This window comes from Sciurus vulgaris (genome assembly GCF_902686455.1).
Source record: "Sciurus vulgaris genome assembly, chromosome: 4".
NCBI classification, from domain to species: Eukaryota; Metazoa; Chordata; class Mammalia; order Rodentia; family Sciuridae; genus Sciurus; species Sciurus vulgaris.
The window spans coordinates 36,172,737-36,194,698 of NC_136464.1; the positions used below are offsets into that span (position 1 = coordinate 36,172,737).

Here is a 21,962-nt window from a genome sequence, read left to right on the forward strand (position 1 = left end):
GGTGTTTAAAGGTATTCCAGATCTGGGACAAGGGGACAAAAATGGGTTTTAACACCAGAACTTCTTCCAAGAAGACAAGCCTCAGTTAAGTAATCCATGGTGTGTACTCTATTTTCCTGATTTCCTCCCACAGCAACAGTGGCCCAGCTCCTGACCACATCTGAAGCTGCTCCTGTCACTCTTAGGGAAGCACTAGGGTCTCCTGGAATTCAATCTATGCACACTCAGGAGTAGCAAGCTAATTTTAACTTGGGCCTGTCATGATTATGGCTAAAATAGAGCTATTTTTATTTAAATCCAGAGTAAAATCTAAATGGGTTCTAGAGTAATGCCTCTCTCCTAGAGACATAACTCCTTAATAAAAACAACTGGATTGCAAAAATGGTTTAATGGTAGAAAATGTTAACATGGTACACAGCAGTAGGTCAAATGGGAAAAAAAAAAAAATCATATAATAATCTCAAAGATGACCTTTTTGGCATTTGATAAAAATTCAACTCCTGTTCACATTTTTTAAAGTCATGAATATAAAACCAGTTCCCCAAAGTGATTCAAACTATTTTAAACTAAAAAAAAAAAAAAAAAAACAACAACCTCACATCATACTCACTAGTAAATATAAAAAGCATTTCCATTAAAATATGGAATAAAATAAAGGTCTACTATCCTTACCCTTAGTTATTAATGTTCTGAAAAAATCTGATTTTTAAAAGAAATCATTTATGTTTGTGGATAATATGATTCTCTACCTGTAAGACCCAGGAGAATCTACTATAAAATTAAGTTGATTTAGTAAATATAAAATGTATAAAAAAATAAGAAAGATAGGATTAACATGAAGAATTTAGCAAAACATGACTGAAATATAAAAAAGCATTTGAGTAAAACAACAAACATATTGGGATGGAAAGACTAAATACTGTATGAATTCAGGAAGAATTCATATATATATGAATTAAAATGTTTATTTTAACTCCAATCAGAATTTCGATGGATTTTGGAGATTTTGACAAAATGTCTTGAAATTTAATTTGCAAGAATAAATAAGGAGAAAAAAGGAAAATCTTTGCTCTGCGAGGTAGTTACATATGTAACAAGGCTAACATAAATAATACTGTGTGGCACTCACTGAAGACTTAAGGGACAAACACCTTACACCTTAACTGATATTAGAATACACAATATGTACTTAGGAATCAACTAGGATTATTCAATAAATAATATAGGAAAATTCTTAGTTAAGCACTTAGAAGCCATAAACAGGAAAATTTTGCCCAAAAATACGATAAAAAGATATTATATATTTATCTTAAATTCATTAAGAAATCCTAAAATTTTAAATGAAAGAAAGAAAAAGGAAAGACAAATGGGCGTAGAACATCATTAAGTAATGAACCAAGAAAAAGCAAATTGTTGTCTTTCATTACTATGACTGGAAGAAATGCACAAACCATTAAATCGCAACTTTTGCTTATCAAACTGGCAAAAGTGAAAAATGAGAAAGATAGCACAAAACTGATAGCTCTAACCAAAACACCACTTGCAAAGGTCACTCCAGTGTATCATTTGAGCTGCAAATTAGAAAATTTTGGGAGGGCATTTTTGACAATACCTAACAGGAGCCTCTAAAAAAAGTACACTGTAAACTAGTAATTTCACTTCTAGAACTGTGTGATAAAGAAAGAAATAGAAGCCAGGTTGGTGGCACACACATGTAGCTGGGAGACTGGCACAGGGCATCACTGGAGACCAGGATTTTGAGGCCTGCTTGGGCAACATAGTGAGACCTCATCTAAAAAAAAAAAAAAAAAAAAAAAAAAAAAAAATTAAAGATCTGTACAATGGAGAGTTATTCTCATAGGCAAGAAAGCAGGGATGAGTTAAACATCCAATAAGGAAATAACAAGGAACTAGACAAGCCCTGTATAGAACTACTTGAAGAATAAGACCCAGCCATTGAAATTAAAGTTTGGAAACATTTAATGGCTTGGGGCACCTCTTCATGATGGAATGTAAAGTAAGGAAACTCGTATCTAAAACTGTGTATGATGTATCAATGCTACTATCTCAATTTTGTTTGAACAAACAAAAGCCTTAGGGCTACCCCTCCGCAGCTAGGAGGCTTTGGGCAAACCCTTGCATCTCTCAGGAAACCAGTTTCTTCAACCCTCAGGGCAAGAAGGTCAAGCTTGGACCTCTCTCTTTCCCAGCCCTCAGTTCTAATTATTGGATGGAACAGAATCTAATCAAAAATTAGTACACCATAAACGATGTTTGCAGTCTGCATTTAAAATCAAAAGACAAAGTGCAGAATTTTATTTGTTAAAATTGGGTTTTGATTTTTTCAACAATTGTCTCCTAAATTGGTGACATATTTTATGTAGACCTGACTGCTTAGATAATATAATTCTTTAGAAATGCCCAGCATGGTTAGAAATAAGCACACTCTCTCTTCTCCTCTGTGACTAATTTGATCTGGGTTTGCCTGCCTGTGATGGGAACACCCTTCACCTGTTGTCAACCATCCCATGACTTGGCATTGGAGAAGCAAGGGCCATTCTCAGCACAGGGCAGTCAAAAACCTAGATCGGAGAGATGTCACCAGAGAACACAAGGCTGTCTGACTGGCATGTTGCAGTGACAGTGTCAGAAAGTCATATTTTGAGTTCTATTTGCAAATGTATGTAACTTTCATATATAGCTCAAAAAGTTCTTGTCGTCCTTTCCTAGATCCAAATAATAAATGAACACATTTCTATCACAACTACCTCTAACTTTACCAGTTCCTACCACTGTGAATTTTAAAATCATGCCCAAGCCACAATTGAGAGAAAAACCTCAAGCACAGTAAACCAGGCGGGGTTAGGGAGGAACGAGCAGAGAAGTGAATGGGCTCAGACCCCAGCAGTTAACAAAGCAGCTCAAGCTAGGTCATGTCATCCAAATCCATCCTGCCTTGTGGGGAGGAGGGGGATACAGTTTCATGCCAAAAGCATTTAACTTCTGTGAATTTTATCCACCTCTGAGATTGACAAAACAGACTGGTTGAGAGTTCTTCAATTCTTCTAGGCAAACATTTCACAGGTGAAAATATGTTCATCAATGAAATCTGAGTTCCTGTTATGAATAACAACAGGCAAATTGAAACTTTCTTTAGAAATGACATTCACTTGAAACAACTCCAGTGATATCCAAATTAAACTGTGTTATATGATATTTTAATCCCAGACGTGTATAGCATGTACTTGGTCACATGTGTTTTTCCCAAATGATTTTTTTTCCATTCCCTGGATTTTCCATAGTCAGTAATATTATATAGTTTAAACCTAAAATGAAGTCATCAAAACAGTCTCTCCTTGCTGCTTCTTTAATTCTGAGTACAGCAGCCCTCCTGTTTTATTATTATAACATAGCTACTCCCACCAGGCAATAAAAATACACAAATGCTAGCTAAGTCCTGCTAGAGATCTGGACCTGAGTGCACCCACAATCAGCCCCTCTAAAGGAGACCTTTCACTACTGTGGTAAGTAGAGCACATTTCACGGAGGCTGCCACAGCCACTGGACCACAGCAGCAATCCCACCACCAACTAGAGAGAAATAACAGATTTTGATCACACATTACTGATAATGACTCTTGCCAGTACTATCTGGCTAAGAGCCCTGTCAAGCCTTCTCATTCATGTTTATGTTTTGATTCCCCCAGGTATCTCCTCCATTCTCTTGCTCAGTACGAGCAAGAGGCCCAGTGCTCACTGCCTCAGGGAAGGGATGTCAGGTGGGGAAAGAGACCTGTGAGTCTTTTGGGCTTTTATTTTCAAAAGTCAATCCTAAGGGCAAGGGGAAAGGCTCCAGGGGTTTAAATCTGTAGTATACACCCAACTGGGGGCAGAGATAGAGGGGGAGACTGGAGCTTCACTGTGCCCCTCCCATTCCAGGCCCTATTAGCTGGGGGGAAATGGGGGAATGTCTGCGGGCCTTAAATCAGAAGGGACCCTGTTTCCTTAGGCAGGCAATGAGCCCTCAGAGGCTTCAGGGAGACACAACCATGTACCCATGAGAAGCAGCTCGGTGTCACTGCACCTAAAGTCATCTGTAGTCAGGGACAATGAGCATGTGAGTGACAGACAGCAAGGACAGCTACAACTGAAACCCCACGGAGAGATGAGGTTAAGCATTTGGGATACTCAGTAACAACAAAAATAACTGCAGTGGCTAATAATTGTTGAATTCTTGTTTTATGTCAGGTACTGTTCTAAGCCCTTTCCATGAATTATCTCATTCAATTCTCACAACCTATTTGACAGGTACTGCTATTACCCCTTGATTATATAGTTGAGGGCTTTTCCACCAAGTATCACACAAATCATAAGGAGTGCAGCCAGGATGTAAACAAATCCAAGCAACCTGGCTCCAGATCCCAAATTTCTCAAATGAAATTTGGGAAAATCCTGTTATAGTTCTTGCACATCCAAGTCTGTGGGCTAAAGGTCACACATAGAGCGCCTTAACTTTGGGCACAATTCTTCTCAAACCCCTCTTTGTGTCTAACAAGAAACCTGCTTTTCTGCAAAACCTAAGGCAGAGTCCCCGGTATATGAAAGCAGCAGGGCTGCTCTGCAGAAACAGAAGGCTGAGAGCTTCATTGAGCATCTCCTTACCCTGCAGAGGCCCCAAGCGCTCCTGGAACGCAGTTTGGAACCCCTGGTCCAAACCAATATCACTCGGAATTATGTGCTTGAGAGGCAGAAGCAGCCCCACTAGAATAACTACCCGGCCAGTGCAATCAAAGGAAAAAAGCAAAAATGCTCCTCCATCCTGCTCACTGCCTGAGGGCCCTAGCCAAACATCCCATCCCAGCCTGACACTACCCAGCTCCAGTTTGAGCACCGGAGGGGCCAGAAGGAGGTGGAATTCGGGGCTGGAGGGAGAGTCAGGAATGAGGCAAATCCAATAAACAGGCAGAGGTGGGAAGCAGAGCCAGCAGGGCGGCAGGGCCAGCGGTCTGTGGTGAGCAGGGAGGCTGGTCCTCTGCTGCAGGCGGCAGAGGTGGGAGCCGCGGGCCACAGGCACTGCACCGGCCAGCTGCCCGGCCAAGCTGGCCAGATGCACTACGTGAGAAAGGAATGGCAAGATCTGACCAGCACCTCAGTCCTTGGGGGGTGGGGTGGGGGGACAAAACCAACAGCGTTGTCCTTCTTACCAATTCAAACATTGCCTTTTCCTTACATAAAGGAACACACCACTCAGTGGTGGATACCGTAGAGCACATCTGAAACTGCTGGCATCGGGAGCAGTGTGGGACACAATTTAGAATGCTAGACTGCTCCCCCACATCCCAGCTCTACCACAGCCCAGCTGTGGAATCTCGGGCAATTTACTTAACCGCCTAGGCCTCAGGTTCCTCCACGGCTATGTGCAGAAAACACAGCACCTACCTCAGAAGGTGACTGTGGGAATTAAACAAAATACATAATGGAGGACTGTGGTACCCAGGACGAAATTCCCAGCGAATGCTGGTTTATTGTTCTCTTACAGGGATAGCTTTACATTCCCTCCTAAGGGCACTGTTTTTTCTCTTCATGCCACATTAGTTTCCTATGGCTGCTGTAACAATCAACACAAACTTCATGGTTCCAATCTGTTATCTTACAGTCCTCACGGTCAGAAATCTAAAATGGGTTAGTAGGACTGGTTCCTTCTGGAGGCTCTAGGTATGAATCTATTTTCTTGCCTTTTCATCGATCTAATCTATCTATCTATCTATCTATCTATCTATCTATGTATCTATCGTCTATCTGTTTTTGCACTGCTGGAGATTGCACCCAGGGCTTCCTGCATGCTAGGTATAACTCCACCACTAGACTACCTCCCCAAAGGGCTCCTGTGTTCCTTGATGCCTTCTCTTGTGACTCTCATACCTCCTACTATTGATTCTGATACTCCTCATCTCCCTCTTATCAGGAATCTGTGATTAGACTGGGCCCATTCAGAAAATCCAGCATAATTCCCTATCTCAAAATCTGTAACATAATCACATCAGCAAAGCCCCTTTGGTCATGTAAAGTAACATACTCAAACAAAGAGACTAAAGTACTCACAGTTTCCAGAGATTCAGTTCACCTTGGGAGGCCATTATTTGTCCTATACACACACACACACACACACACACACACACACACACACACACACACGCTTTCCCAAAGCTTATAACTACAGACTCTCAGGAGACGCATGGCGAAGAAACAACAATATTAGTAACTCATTTAGAGAGCTCAGTATGTGCCTGGCACTGTGTAAGGTGCTTTAGGTGAATTATCTCAGGCCTCCTAGCAACCCTATACATTACTGTTACTATCTTAAGAAAGGTCAATTCCTTGTTCAAGGTTGTACACCCAGCAGGTAGCAAATCTTAAGAAAACAGGTAAACTTGATTCCAGAGCCTTTACATTTGACCGACAGAGTGTCTGGGCCCTATACCTTAAGCAACGATAACTGGGAAAGAGGGAGCAACAAGGCCTTCAAGACTGTGACAAAGGTAAACCTATTCCCTGGCTACAAGAGAAGAGCCTGCAGAACCCATGCTAAAAGGTACACACAAATGACAAAGCATCCAGGACATGTTCTCATACTCAAAGGAGAAACTTTGGGGTCATCCAAGAACTTCCAAATGCAGGTTTGGACCAAAAAGCCAAGAAGGGACCTTCCAGACCTGTGACTGTGTGGGGCGGGAAAGTGAAAAAGTCCATTACTGTCCCTAGAACAGTGCTGCAGTTTCAGCCAACCTCCTGAAAGAAAAGAGGAATGTAGGACCATCTGCAGAGACTTCCAACTGAGTCAGATTGACCTGCACCCTCCAAAACCACAGAAGGCTCAGAACCCAGGTGGGCCACCAGAATGGCTCTACCTGTAGCTCTCCTTGGTTTACACCAAAACCAAACTATCCCCTCCCTTCATAAAAATGGCTGTGTATATGCAAGCCCCCCTGTGCCAAGGTTTCAACAAGGGCCCAGTGGTTTCACCAGCAGCCACACTGAATGACCTTTTCCTACCAGTTCTTATACAGTTAATGGCTCAAAACCAAGTGCAGTTGGCACAGGATGGGAAGGGACAAGTTAAACAATTGCTGAGTACAACTCTTATGGTGGCTTAACTACCCACAGCTTTCAAAACCTCAACTGCTAAACAGTGTAGCCATAGCCTTATCTGAAACTTTCCAATGAGCTGAGTTAAAGCTATTAGGTTTCACCCAGTCATTCGTTTTAGATTATGAGTCTGCTTGGACTGAGTCCTGGCTCTGGCACTTTCTTGCCATGACTTAATGCAAGTTACTTAACCTCTCAGTGCCTCAGTATTCCCATCTTCAAAATGGACATAGTAATGGAAGCCCACACACCCCCATCTGAAGCTGAGAAGTCAACTATGATTCATAAATTTGGGGGATTTTATAAAAGGTGAGAGGGTGCATATGCCACCTGTTACATAATATCCCCAGTGAAATCTGTAGTAAATCAAATATGCCCATTATTTCTGGAATAAAAATACATGAATATTTCTTACCAGGTGAGAAAAGTAGAGACTATCATAACCTTATCTCACTCAGTTCAGACCACATTTTGCTGCCAAATTTATTTTAAAAAGTCCTGTTCACAGAAGACGTTTTAGATTTTGGAAGTATAGGTTGTCTAATGTTATAAGAATTAAATAGTTACTCAATGTAAAGTGGTTAGAATAGTGACCCACATGTAGGAAGCATTATATAAGGGCCATCAATAACAATTTCTATCATTTTCATCTGAAGAGATTCAATAATGGATCATAAACAGGAAACTAAACTTATGACTAAATTTGGTTTGGAAATCAGTTCAGCTTGGAAACTGATGGGCATTAACCTTTGAAATAATTCTCCAGGGAAGGACTTTCTAAGATAATAGAAATGTTCTACGTCTACACTGTCCAGGGCAGTGACCACTAGCCACATGTTGCTATTGAGCACTTGAAATGTGGCTAATTTTATTCATTCTAATTCATTTAAATTTAAATAACCATATGTGGCCAGTGACTATTATGTACTGAAGAGTGCAGCTACACAGGGCTAGGTTCCCAGTCTGGTTCATGAAAACCTATTTAATCATAACACAGCTGAATTAGAACTGAATAACAAGAAGACTGTGTTCTGCATCCAGGAAGCAGAGAAGATCACACCAAGCTGCAGAGTTTGGTCTTACTGTCCAGGTCTGTAGTTGGCCCAGGGCAAAGTGCATCTTTCTCCACTCACTCCCTGCTTCCTCATCTCCAACTCTCCCCTTCCCAGACCCCATATTAACTGGGTGGCATGCTCCCTGAAGCCCCATCTGTCCCTCCCAGCCCTCCACTAGTAGCACCACACTCTCCAACCACCTGCCTTTCCTCCCCTCAACCAAACTCCCACTTGCGGAGTGCCAAAGATCTCAACTGGATTCAGGGAAGAAAGCAAATTTGCACTTTTATTCCATCATTTCTCACATTCATAATTTCATCGAATTCACACTTTCAGTTGTTTGTTTTTCCTGGCTTCTTCCCTGATTCTCCTTCTGAACCCACAAGTTCTGAGTTTCTGTTTGTTGTTGCTGTTGTTGTTCACAGCAGTAATCCAGGCAGAGAGAACAGGAGCCAGGACTGAAGCTGCTATTCTCCTATATAGGCTGCTGTGGAAGGCAGGGGATGCCAACACACACATAAGGGCAGAAGAACCTTGATCTGTGCAAATCCCTCCTCTTGGGATAGAAACATCCCTTGTTTTCTGCTTAGAGGACTCTTCCAACATGCGCAGTCCTTTTCAATCTTCCTTTGTTCATTTAGAAAGTTATAAGTAACCAACTGCATATTAAACAAACTTTTAAAAGTATATAACAAAAGCCCAGGACATACGTAACTAAGTATAGGTGCAAACAGGAAAAGAAAACCAACTACTTTCATTGGAATCTAACTGCACCACAATTCACTTGAGTACAAAATTTTTAATGACACCAGTTCAAAAAGGGAGCATATTCAAGGAGCTGTGTTTCTAGAATAACTTAAAGAACATCCCCCACCCCCAGCTTAATCTCACCTCTTACCTGGTTCCCAAGGTATGCACCAAAGATGATCAGAAGACATTCCACATATAAAGAAAATATCCCCTGTGGAATTATACAGGAAGGATAGTGCTAATGGTAAATATTCTACATTTTTAAATCTTTTCAATTATATTCTTTCCTCCAAAGTAGAGATTTATATTGCAGAACCAAAGTCTTAATGTTTCATACTGGCCCACGATTATTTCTAGAGCAACTAATAGGTGCAAGCACTGTGCCAAAAAAAAAAAAAAAGAGAGAACCACAGTTGATGCCTTCAGTAGGGAAATGAGATGTCTACATAAAGAATGCTCCTAGGAGGTGGAGAGTGGAAAGACCTCTCAAGGAATCAGAGCAGGGACAGGTTGGCTGATGCAGGCTGAGGTATCAGGGAAGGCCTCAGAGGTGTTCTTAGTGTGAAGGCTGGTTAGCATTTACAGTAGTGAATGCCGGCCAGGAAAGGCAACCAGGATGAGAAAAGAACGTTCTGGATGACACTGTCAGACATCCTTCAGAAAAGTATTCTCTAAGAAGTGGTTGCATATGACTGCCCAAGGACAGTCCACCTCTCCCTTCAGTGACAACTGGGCACCTGTACAGGCATTTATTTATGGGATCACTTGCAACCACCTCCCCAAGATAGGCTCTCAACAATTCTCCCTATTGAGGCCCACCATTTTTGACCCTGGTGGTGCCCATTCTGTGGCCTCAGCTCTGCCCCCACCCCTACAGGGGGTTCCTTCAAGAAACCTATGGGAATCCTGGAATCTTGCAGAGATTCAAATGACCTGAAATTACCGAATAAAACTTTTCATTGAAGTGAATCCTACTTAACACCTACCTATTCAGGGCACTCACTATTTAAAATGACACTGACAAATCATTAAACGGTGAATTTTACATGCACTGAATAATTAATTGAATCAACTGAACCAAGTTCCTCATCGCTTAAATACCAGACAAAAGGTGGGGGTGAAGGCAGAGGGGCTCAACAAATTAATACTTGCACTTAGCATGGGCCAAGACCAGGACTTCTAGATCTAGGTTATTCATTATTACAGCACTGAAGGGCGTATAGGAAAAGACTTAGCCATGCTTCTAGTTACCAGTTAGAGTGGGACCACGTCCAATACTGTATTTTCTAGGACTTGATGTAGATAAATCTCTCCCGGAACAATCTATCGAACACTTTCTTTGAAATACTGCTAAGTTCGGCCACGACTTTTTTTTTTTTTTTTTTTTTTTTTTTTCTTTGTACTGGCCACCTCCACACCATACACACAAATGAAGTGGGACTTGAGTCAGGCATCTGAAGGCGCGAGGAACGCACTCACAGGGTGACCTCCCACCCAGGCGATGGCTGACTTGCCTTCCCTCGGGGATCGCCTGCCTCGGTCTCCCCTGGGAGCGTGAGGACAACCCTCCGCAGGTACGCGAAGTCAGGCAGCTCCCCTTGGCATGTCCACAGCCCTCAAAGACCACCCCCAGCTCTCCCCTTCTCCAGTCCTCCGGACCGAGCTACAGAGCCGCTTCCTCACCTTTCATCTTCTGGCCAGTCACGCCGGCGTCCCCAAGTGCCGTGTCCTCCTGGGACTGGGGGGTCCGCGCGCCCGTCGCTAGCGGCGCGGGGAGTCCTAACTACTGGTCTCACCGGCAGGGCGGATGCCCAGGAACTCCTAGAGCCGAGCAAGTGCCCGGGAGGCAGAGCCCGGAGCGCGCCGTCGCCCCTCCCGCCGCAAGCCCGCTGGGCTCCGCCGCCCGCGTTACCGGCTGCGCCCGCGCCAGCACAGTCCCTCGCTCCGCGCCCGCCAGCGGTGCGCGCTGCCCCGAGCGCGGCGGCGGCGCGGCGCGGCGCGGGCGGCAGCGGGGCCCCCGCCCTGGGCCGGGCTTTCCCAGAACTCGCCCGCCCCGGTGAGAGGCCGGGAGCGCCGCCGCGGGCCGCGGGGCGACCGGGGGAGCGGCTTGGGCCGGGCCCGCCCCCGCTTGGGCCGCGTGGGGAAGGCGGGCGCCGAGGGCGGACCCGGCCGCCACCCCCGCCTGGGCAGCCAGCGGCACGACCCCAGCCCAGCCCCTTGGCCTCGGGCGCTCCAGAATTGTCCTTTGGCCCGGGTCTGGGGGAAGCTGGCGACAGCGCTACTGGAGTCGCCGGGCTCCGGGAAGGGCGGGAATTGGGCACACTTGGATGGCGGGAATTTAATCACACTATCCAGGGACCATCCCTGGTTGACAGATATGGAAACTGAGACTCACAGCTGCCAAATGACTTGACCAAAGTCACCCTAGTAGATGGCAGCCCCGAGAGTGGAAATCACTCTGTCATTCATTCATTTAACAAGTATTTGTTGAACATTATCGATATGCCAGGCTCTGCAGATAGGCCTTTTGCTGCTAAGAGTTGCCATCCATGTCTGTGGACTCTAAATCTAGTGTTCTTTCAATGCTGAATCAAGTCTAGAGATGTTCACAGTTGCCAGAAGCCACAGGCTCTGCACAGAGCCTCCTTGGCCACTGGGGCAGGGTTTTACACTCAGTGTGTAGTCAGGAGAGTCAGGGAACTGGAGAAAAATCAAATCAACTCCTCCCTTTCCCCTAAACCTGTGCCACCTCCCTCTTTAGCTGTTCTATTGAAAGGCCATTCCTAGACCTGACCTCTCCTCCCACATCCAATCAGGACCAGTTCTGTGACCCATAAGAGACTATATGGTCTCTTAGACCAAATCATTCCTCCACACCACAGTCATATTATTTTTTCATCTACAACTTTTAATTTAATGCAGAAACCTTCAGAGGCTCCCTATGCCCTCCAAACTAACCCCCTTGACAGTGGGCACAATTCCTTGGCCAATATGGACCACCCAGTAAGATATCTCTCCCACTCCAGCTCTGTACCTTTGCAGCTTGAGCATCGCCAGCTCCCACATTCTTCTTGTTCAGGTTCACCCTTTCAGGTCCCTCTTAAAAGTGAGCTCCCTCTTTTGAGCCTCCAAAGCACAGCAGAGGCTGGATCAAGCAAGAATGCACAGGACAGCCAAAGAATTCTGCCCATAAGAAAAATCTGCCAGCCTGTTCCTTACACTGTTTTGCTGTTTTCTTGCCATTAGGATTTAATGAAAACTAACATTACTGCCTCCCGTGAGAGACGGTTTGCAGAGGGCTCTGAGGATATTCTTTTTTCTTTGAGAACTCCAGATTTTAGCACTAAAACAATTGGTTGTTTATTCCAACCCCTGAGTCTACACTGTCCCATGCAGGTAAATGGAGGGACCAGCAAAAAGGTAGCATCAATAAACAAAGTGAACTGTTTATTTAATGTACACTGTTACATTGCACTTTATAATTCCTTTAATGAATCTAGTAATAGCAAACATCATCAATCACCTGGAGACCCCAGGTGCACACACATTTTGTTTGTGTGAGTGTGTTAATTGGACATGAGAATTAGATTGCTGCAAATTGGTGGATGCATAAGCAGTTAACATTGAATCCTTCACATGAGTCATTGCACCTTAGTAACCAAGACAAATCTAGGTCCACCCAGCAGGAAAGTTGTCTGAGTATCATAATCAATGTGCCCCCATCTCTGCAAAAGGGCACCTTCCTCACATCTTTGCAAAGAGAACTGGTCCGAATCAGTGTCCTTTCCTCGCCCCCTCACTCTCTCTTTAAATCAGACTGGAGGGAGCCCTGTCCCTGAGGCTGCCTCACCGCGTTGGAATGTCTGAGCTAACAGTACTTCCAGAGGGTTCATTGCTCCTCTGAACAGCACTGCCCAGACTTTCTGGAGATTTTAATTCACTCCCCAACCTCGCCAACAGTTGCACACAAGGTGCCTTTTTACACCCTGCTTTCTGTTCAGTGAAACATGCAGACCATCTCAGGGGCACAATGGCTTCATTCAAGACGTTTTCAAAAGTGCAGCATATAACCTCCATGCTGTGAGTTGTTGCCAGCCATTATCTGGAGGAAGAAAGACTGTCAGATAAAGTGCCTGAGAATTGGGGGAACGCCACACAATTTCCATGGAAACTTCAGTTCAATCAGCTTAGTTATAGATCTGTGTGCAACATCATTCTGCGTAGTAAACAACAGCAGCCCCAAGAAATAATACTGTGGAAACGTTATTTAGATATAGTGTATCTATGTTTGAAATTTTAAACACACATCCCTTTTGAACTTGTTACATAATGGTCTCCATTCAATGGAAATTGATCTAAATAAGTGATAAATGTTTTGCTTAGGAAATTTAAGTCAGAGAATAATTTTAAGAAATACAACCATCTCCCCTTTCTGTTTCCCTCGTCCTATAATTTTCAGAAGTGGGGGGCGGGTGGTCTCTAACTTCATGGTTGTGTTTGCCAACCAGCGGCCCCACACCCTCGTCTGCACGCACAGAAAAAAGTGATTGGCGCTTGGCCACACTCAACAAGCCGCCATCAGTTAACTCAGTTATAAACAAACCCTTAGGTTGATAACTGAGTGGTCAGTATGGGCCCCCATTGACTAATACATTGGTCTTTGTTAAACAGCTGCCAACTGCCAAGCAGAGGAATTTGCCAACAGACATCTGGGGAGACTTGAAGGCTTAGAGGAACTGGAGAAGCCAGTCTCCAGCTTTAGGAGGCCCCATTTCCTTCCCTCGACGTTACAGCATCAGATCATACCGGGCTTACCAACCGTCTGCAAGTAGGCTAGTGAGTTCAGACAGTGAGGAAAAAGCCAAAAACAGGCTTTCCAGAGTTATCTCATTTGTGAAGTTAGCAGCAGTAAAGCAGTTCCAGGTTGTTCTCTGTTTCTGCAGCTGGAACGTCAGAGTTGATTAGTTCTGCAAGCCCCCAACCAATCCTGTCCTTTCATTTCTCTGCCACTGCTCCTCCTAGCATGTCACTTCTGCTAGCATTCCCACACATTTTTTATTAATAATTATCATCCTAAGCCCAGCTTCACATCTTCAGCCACTCCTCCTGCTACATAATGATAATGATGGTAACCAAAATGTTGGGCGTGCTGGCCATTGAGTCGTTCTTCTATTTATTCATTCAAGAAAGAAGCATTGAGCACTGACAATATGCAAGCATGTCCTAGGCACCAGGGATACAGCTGTAAACAGTCAACAAAATCCCTGCCTTTGGGCTGCTAATGTTCTGGCAGGAGTAGATTGATAAAAAAGTAATAAAGTATGCAGTTAAGTAAAGCACACAGCATAATTGACTGTGATGAATGCTTTCTACTGATTCTGAGGTAATGTGCTCCTTTTCCAACCAACCAACCAACCAACCAACCAACCAAAAAAACCCAACTACTAGGTTTTTTTGTTTTGTTTTGTTTTCAACAAGTAATCTGTCTGAACAGTTTAGCAGAGAAAAAACACACACCCAAAGAATTTGCAGGCTAAATTAAAAAAGAATAAAAATAAAAAACAGAAACCAAATTATTTAGAACTAAAAGTCAATTAAAACGACAACCAGCTACATAGCCAAAGATGTAGGCTGTAACTAAAGCAATACTGGACAAAAAAATTTGTAACTTCCTAGTAAGTACATTTGTTAGAAAGAAGAAAGGTTTACAAAGAATTACTTAAGCACTTAATATAAGAAACTAGATAGAGAACAACAGAGTAAACACCAAAGAGGAACTAACACATGCAAAAGGAATTATTTAAATAGAAAACAAAAAGTAAAAAAAATCCAGTTTTTGAAAAAACCAATAAACTAAGAAATCTTCTAGCAAAACTAAGATTTTTAAGAAACACATAATCATAATACATAACCAAGGAATAGTTATAAAGTTTTTATTTACTACTATCTAGGCACCTTTCCACACCTGCAAAAGAGCCCAGATAGTGTGACTCCTTATTCTTCATTATTAGGCCACAGAAAGTGGACATCATTATCAAGGTAGAAAATGAAAGTGTAACAGTGGTCCACCTCACCTTTTGAACATAGCTCTGAGGCTTGTTTTTAGGTGTTTCCTTTTTCTCTTCTCCCTCCCGACCCCAACCTGGGAGTGGGGAACAAGATTACCTTGAGTTATCTGTGCTCCACAGGAAGAAGATGTCTGCCAGAGAATCTAGGAAGTGAATATCTCCCAAATTAACAAGCAAATGTCAGCACACCCTCAGGGCGGCCTGGGACCCCCTGTCAGGGCACACCTGGAATGTAGCCTTTGAAGAGCTCCTTTAAAACCCCCCTGTTCCTCCAGATGGGTAGAATCACAGCCTCTGGGATAGGAGTCCCTGTGTTTCTCCTTTGCTAGCAAAACAATAAAACAACTTTTTCCTTTTTCTCAAAATCGTGACCTCATTATTATATTGGCATTAATTGGCGTTGGGGACAAAGACCAAGTTTTCGGTTACAAAAGGTCACATGAGGACACCAAGAGAAATTGTACAAAATTAATTTTAAAACAGATGAAATGGACAATTTTAAATTTGATTTTTTTTCTAAGTAAGTGTATTTATTGATAGCTACCACAAGCAGTGTGAGTCCTTTGACTTTGTTGTTTCCCAACATTATTTTGGCTAATCTGTGTCCTTTGCATTTCCATCTGAATTTCAAGTTCAACTTGCAAAAAAGGCAGATGGAATTTTGATAGGAACTGCTTTGAATTTGTAGATCAATTCGAATCCATTTGTGTCTATAGATCAAGGAACATGGAAAAAAAAATTCTTTATTGTGAAAAGCAAATTTCTCTCTCATCCTTTCCACCCACTTCCCGACTCAGACACAACTTGGGTATCTTCCCAAGGTTATTTCATGCATATTTGAGTATCTGGTACCTTTTTTATTTTTAAAAACATATTACTTACCTGCTATATTACTTGTACCTTGGCTTTGTCATCTACTAGTGTAAATTAGTGATTCTCCCATAATAGTGCATAAAGTACATACTCATTTGCTTATGCAGTCCTTTGCTGATAGAAATCTAAGTCATTTCCAGCCTTTCATTATTACAAAAGGGGATGCAATGAATAGCCCTGTGCCTGTACCATTTCACTTACACGTGAAGAATATTTCTATATGATAAATTACTAGAAGTTCAGCTCCTGGGTCAAGAGACTTCAGAGTTGTAAATTTAAGAACTGCTGCCAAATTGACTGTGTTAGGGATTGTAACCATTTACATTTCCTTTGGTGATGTGAGTCCTTGTTTTCTCACCCCTTTGCCCACAAGTGCTTATTAAATGCTTGAGGCTATTCCAGCAGGTGATTGTTGGATCTCCCTTCAGGGTGTGCCATTTACTTTGGCACCCTGCCTTCTCTGTAGGAGGTTTTCTGGCATGGGTGTCCTCTCTAGAGACCTTGCCACACCTGTTTATCCTTCACTATAGTTGGTATCCTTTCTTGGTGTAATTAAAGGAATGCCTCTGGCTGAGCTTAATTAATTTCTTCTTTTAGATGATGTGATCATTTTCCTGAGTGCCTAAAGAACTATTTAGTTTTCCTTAAAGTCCGACATGTAAGTGTAAAGGGTAAAAGAAGAGGACAAGTCTTACCAATATAAAAACTTGAGAATTTCTAAACAAATACATAGGACATGATTGTGATAGTCTCAGGATTGGAAAGAAGTTTTTAGATGAGGCTTCCTTAAAAGCTAACTAGAAAGAAAAAATTGGCATATTTGTTATTAACCATAAAGCCTATGTAGTCACGGGCATCATCAACAAAGGTAAAAGCAAACCCAAAGATTGGGAGAAGAAAGTTGTAACTTGCATAATGAACAAATTGTTAGGAGTTTTTTTTGTTTTGTATTTTTTAAAGAATGACTTAAAATAAGTAGGAAAAACAAGGTAAGAAAATAATAAACTGATAGAAACATACTAAATCTCACATATCTGTGAAAAACAAACAAGTTGTTTTCAACGACAATAGCTTTTTACCAGAGCTACTTGGCTCAAAAAATTCAAGTCTGCCAAGAACAAATGTTAGAAGACATGAGAATTAATATTCTGTTAACGAGAGCAAAAATTGTACAACCACTTAGAAGAGTAGGTAAGCAACATATAATGAAATTGAAGATATTGGGCTGAGGGTCTGATTCAGTGGTAGAGTACTTGCCTATCATGTGTGAGACCCTTGGTTCCACACCCAGTCCTGCAAAAAGAAAGGAAGGAAAGAAAGTTGAAGATATCCTTACACTACAAATTCCAGTTCCATTTCTTTGTCCATACTCCAGGGGAATTTCTGAAATTCTAGAAATTCTAGAGGAATTTCATATGCATAAGGAGATATAATCAGGTTCTTGGACATTTTTGAGTAATCACCAAAACCAGAACAACAGATCGAAACAAGCCCAAATGTCCACCTATTGGGAAATGAATTAATATTTGTTTCTGTTCTGTCTTTTGGTAAAATGCTTTATGATGTTTGAACACCACTGCTTTAGTATGAAATGAAACCAGAATTCACCCCCAGGCTCAGTCTCTGAAGTCCACAGCCTGGCCAGTTCACCAGCGGCTGTTCAACCTGGCATTCCAAGCTCCCCACACCTTCTCCTCTCATCTTTTCAGTCTTATTCTCCATTTCCTTCACTCAGTCATGAAGTGACTTTATATATTTTCTCAGAATGTTCCCTTTCGAGTTCCAGATCAGACTGTTCTGCCACTTTTTACCTGTCATACTTACCAAGTAAGCAAATTCCAGGAAGTCACTATGCTGCTTTTCCCACAAACCATGCTACTCCACATTTTTCTATTTTTATTTTTGAGAAAGAAGATCCATTCTTATAATTAAGATTTTAAAGTGCCTGGTTTTCTGTGTCATTATACCCCAGTGAAAAATGAGGTCCCTTAGATGCTTTAAGGCATCTCCATTATGAACCCATGGAGTAAATCTGTGCTAAAAGATCAAGAGTGGCACTGGTAGTGGCTAACATTTACTATAAGCCAAGACTTGAGCATTGTGTGATTGAGTCATTAAATCATTAGCCCCATCTTATAGATGAGAAGGCTGGGACTTAGAGGGGAATTTGTCCACATTTGCATAATTAGTAAGTGGAAGCCTCCCTTTCCAAAGCCGGGGTGTGTTTTTCCGAAACCTGTTTGATTAACTCCTGTCAATGAATTGCTTTTAGCTAATTTTTCTGAGAAAATCTGAATTCTGTTTTCAAGTTCATGAAAAAGGACAGTGAGAGCTTGGGAGCTGGGTAATTGTTCACATGAGGAGGAAACGCTCTTCAAAGGAGTTGAAGTGAATTCAGAGGGATCTATCTGAGCTTCAAGGCAGCAGTACCCAACTGGGGTGGAGAAGAAGAGTTGTCGAAAGATCCAAGGTCATCACTGTGAAAGTGGATCTGATGGTCAAATCAAAGTCGAAGACAAGAGCCAAAAGGGAAGAATGAGCAGCAGAAGAAGGTGAGCAAACAGCAAGCTCCTTACTTAACCAGGGGCAGGCATCTGAAGAACTTCTGTTGTCATGAGCCAGAGTCTCCCCAGTGCCTCACAGCAGAATTCCAGGTGCCTTTTCTGCTGAGTAGCTCACACATGTAAGCAGACACCTGGGGCCAGGCAGTGGGGCCAGTCATGTGCAGTAGCCTTCCTTTGAGGAAGAAATGCTGCCCATTGTCATTGCAGTGGTCTCCCCCAAGGGACTCTCTAATCTTTCTAATCTCTGTTCTCTAACCACGGATACTTAGAGAAGAGCATTGCCCTGGTGAGACCCATTCCTGTGTATTTTTAATTTTACTCACTGAATAAACTAATCTTAGGGCTGGGAATATAGCTCAATTGGTAGAGTGCTTGCTTTGGATGCACAAGGTCCTGGGTTCAATTCCCGGCACCACAAAACAAACAAACAAACAAACAAAAAACTAATCTTAGAGGGTTGGGCATTGACAAGCGAAGCATAATAAAAATAAATACCCTCTGTGGTCAAAGTGGTCAGAAATGTGCACCAGGCCTGGCAATAGGGGCTTGGACTAAGCTTGCTGAGGTGAATTTGGAGCCCCGTTTTCTGTAACCAAGAAGTGACCCCTCCCTCCTTCCCTCCAGAGGAAAAATGGGAGTATTTAGACATCTTTGAGTTATGAGGACCATATTAATTTACTGCAGCTGATGGAACAATTTACCACAGACTTAGTGGCTTAGAGCAACACAAATATAGTCTTATGATCCTAGGGGTTAGAAGTTCAAGTTCAATTTCATTAGGCTAATCTATATATCAGCTGGATGAGGTGCATTAGGGAGCTCACAGGGAGAATCTTTTCTTGTCTTTCCAACTTGTGGAAGCTACCTGCTTTCCATGGCTTGTGGCTCCAGTCAATCGGCCTTTGTCTCTGCTGTCACATTTCCTCCTCTGACCCGCCTGTCTCCCTCTTATAAGGACCTTCCCGTGATGATCTTAGGCTTAATGGCTAATCTCTCCATCTCCAAAAACTTAACTTAATCATAGATGCAGAGTGCCCCTCCATGTAAGGGAACATATTTGTAGGTTCTGGGTCCTGAGATGTGGATGATTGTGGCGGGTGGAACCTGGGGCCCAGGGTTACACCACGTGCACCGGAAGATGGCAACTGGCAGAGAGCAAACGGTGTTCTGAATATGCATGGAGAAAGGCAGAACGCGTTTACAATTGGCTGTATTATAATCAGTTCAGCTGCCTAGCACGTGGACAGATATACTTTACATGTATGCTCGAGCGAGTGACTGCTTGACCTTTAACAGGATTGGATGGACATATCTGGTTACAATTGCTTATGCATGAGACTGCTTATATATTGAGGGTGTTATTTGAATAAACGGGAAGCTGCTTCATGAACTTCTAAAGAGTATGTGTCTTCTGTCCCGCTGGTCGGGCCGTAAGCGCGAAGAGTGGCAGTTTTCCACAAGCGGTTTTCGGTAAGCGAAAAGACAAAGAAGCCGCGGTTTCCCGTAAGAGAAGCCGCGCAGTGAGCCGCTTGAAGCAGCCTGTTGGCAAGCAGCTGCGGTTCTCTGCAGATGATATTAGGGGGCAGCTATTCAGACTAATCTTAACCTAGTAAGGCCCAATTAGTCTTGAGATTTACCTTATAAAACACCAGGTTCTTTTTCGATCTTTCCTCCTTATCTTTGTTCTTTCCCTAGCTATGGTATCATTATCATATAATATGATTATATGATAATCACAATAACAGCATTGTGTTATTTATGCATTTCATACATTTTAACTGAATGTAGGCATGGGAAGATAAAACTCAGCTATTTTAATAGCAGAATCAGGTTTTGAACTCAGGAAGTTGTTCCTAGGGTTAATGATTATATTATCTTATCTCTGGTGACCCAACCTCCTCCTGAGCACTCTGGTGTTGATTGTGGCATTCAGTTAAGCTATTTGACGTCTTACAACATCCTCTTCAGACTCTGTCTCTCCCAGGAACACACCAACATGGCCTCTGCTTTGAGCCACATACACAGTCAGGCCAGCAGCCTCCTTTAGCTCCAGAGTGACTTTAGATCAACTGACCACATCAGATCTCTGACCCCTCAATATAAGGACCAACCCTTGACCATGGTAATTCCACAAGCAATCAGTTCTTGAGATCCAGCTAGACACATTCCTGCAGGCTTTGCTCAATATTGAAAAGTGTTACTTTTCTTAATGGGAATGTGACACATGCTTCTGTTTTTATTGAGTACATGGAATCAATGGTTAATGCAATTTGATTCAAACTCAGAGTATAACTCCACCATTGGAAGAGCAGTCATGTTCAGATTTTAGAAAATGGACGAGGTTCTGCCATAGTTTGTTGAAGTTTTTCATTTTTCATCTATATTAAGCTAAACACAGTTTGGCAAGTCAGCCAACACAAGGCTCCTGTTCTGACTAGATACTTTCCTTAACACAGGAGTTCTTAACCTGAGACTATAGACAATTGGGAATTGTGTAGGTTGGCTTAATGCATCCTGTGGATGCACTTATTGGTCAGTTCCTGAGATTCAAGAGCCAAGGAAATAAGCAGTGTGACCAAATGACATGTTCCAAAGGTGGCATTAATTTCTGGCAAGGGTCAGAAATACCCTTGTCTTTCACCTGTACGACCAACAGTCTCTTGGGTCAATTTGCTTACACTCTTGCCCCTGGGGATAGATGGTAATCTATTCCCTAGTCAGAGTGATTCTTTCAAAGTGTGAGTCAGATCATACTTCTATTCAAAACTTTCCAGTGGCTCTCATCTCATTCAGAAGTCTTTCCTCAGCCTACAAGGCCCTCCTTATTCCACTCTATTTTTCTCCACAGCATTTATCTCCATAAAAATCCACTGACTGGTTTATTGGGTCAATTACTTTTTGTCTCCTCCACTGAATGTGCCATGAGGTCAGTGACTTTGCTTGCTAACTGGTATCCTTAGAAACTAAATTAGTGCCTGGCACCTGGTAAGGAGGTATAGAACCCTCATTGAGATATAACCTGGTTTATACCCAAAGGACTTAAAGTCAGCATCCTACAGTGACCCAGTCATATCAATGTTTACAGCAGCCCAATTCACAATAGCTAAGCTATGGAACCAACCTAGGTGCCCTTAAACAAATGAATGGATAAAGAAAATGTGGTATATATACACAATGGAATATTACTCAGTCATAAATAACAAGGAAATTATGACTTTTGCCAGTAAGTGGATGAAACTGGAGACTACCATGCTGAGTGGAATAAGCTAATCCCCCCCAAAAAACAAAGGTCAAATGTTCTCTCTGATATGTGGATACTAACTCACAATAAGTTGGGGAAAGGGAAGAATAGAAGTTCATTGGTTTAGACAAAGGGGAATAAAGGCAAGAAAGTGGGGATGGGAAGAGGAAAGACGGTAGAGTGAACAGGACATAACTTCCTGTGTTCATACATGAATACATGACCTGTGAAACGTCATATCATATACAACCACAAGAATGGGATCT

The 21,962-nt window shown here is 42.6% G+C and overlaps 1 protein-coding gene across 4 annotated transcripts in view; it reads right to left on the minus strand.

The window, feature by feature from the left end:
• PLCE1 (phospholipase C epsilon 1) overlaps window positions 1–10,961 on the minus strand; it is a 333,975-nt gene extending 323,014 nt beyond the window's left edge. For 3 of the 4 annotated variants that reach the window (XM_079138533.1, XM_079138530.1, XM_079138531.1), the window contains exon 1: window positions 10,634–10,960. The gene's annotated coding sequence lies outside the window, so the exon portion shown is untranslated. Of the gene's footprint in view, window positions 1–10,633 lie in introns of all 4 variants that reach the window. The other variant, XM_079138532.1, reaches the window with a different exon arrangement.
• Between the last annotated feature and the right edge of the window lie 11,001 nt (window positions 10,962–21,962).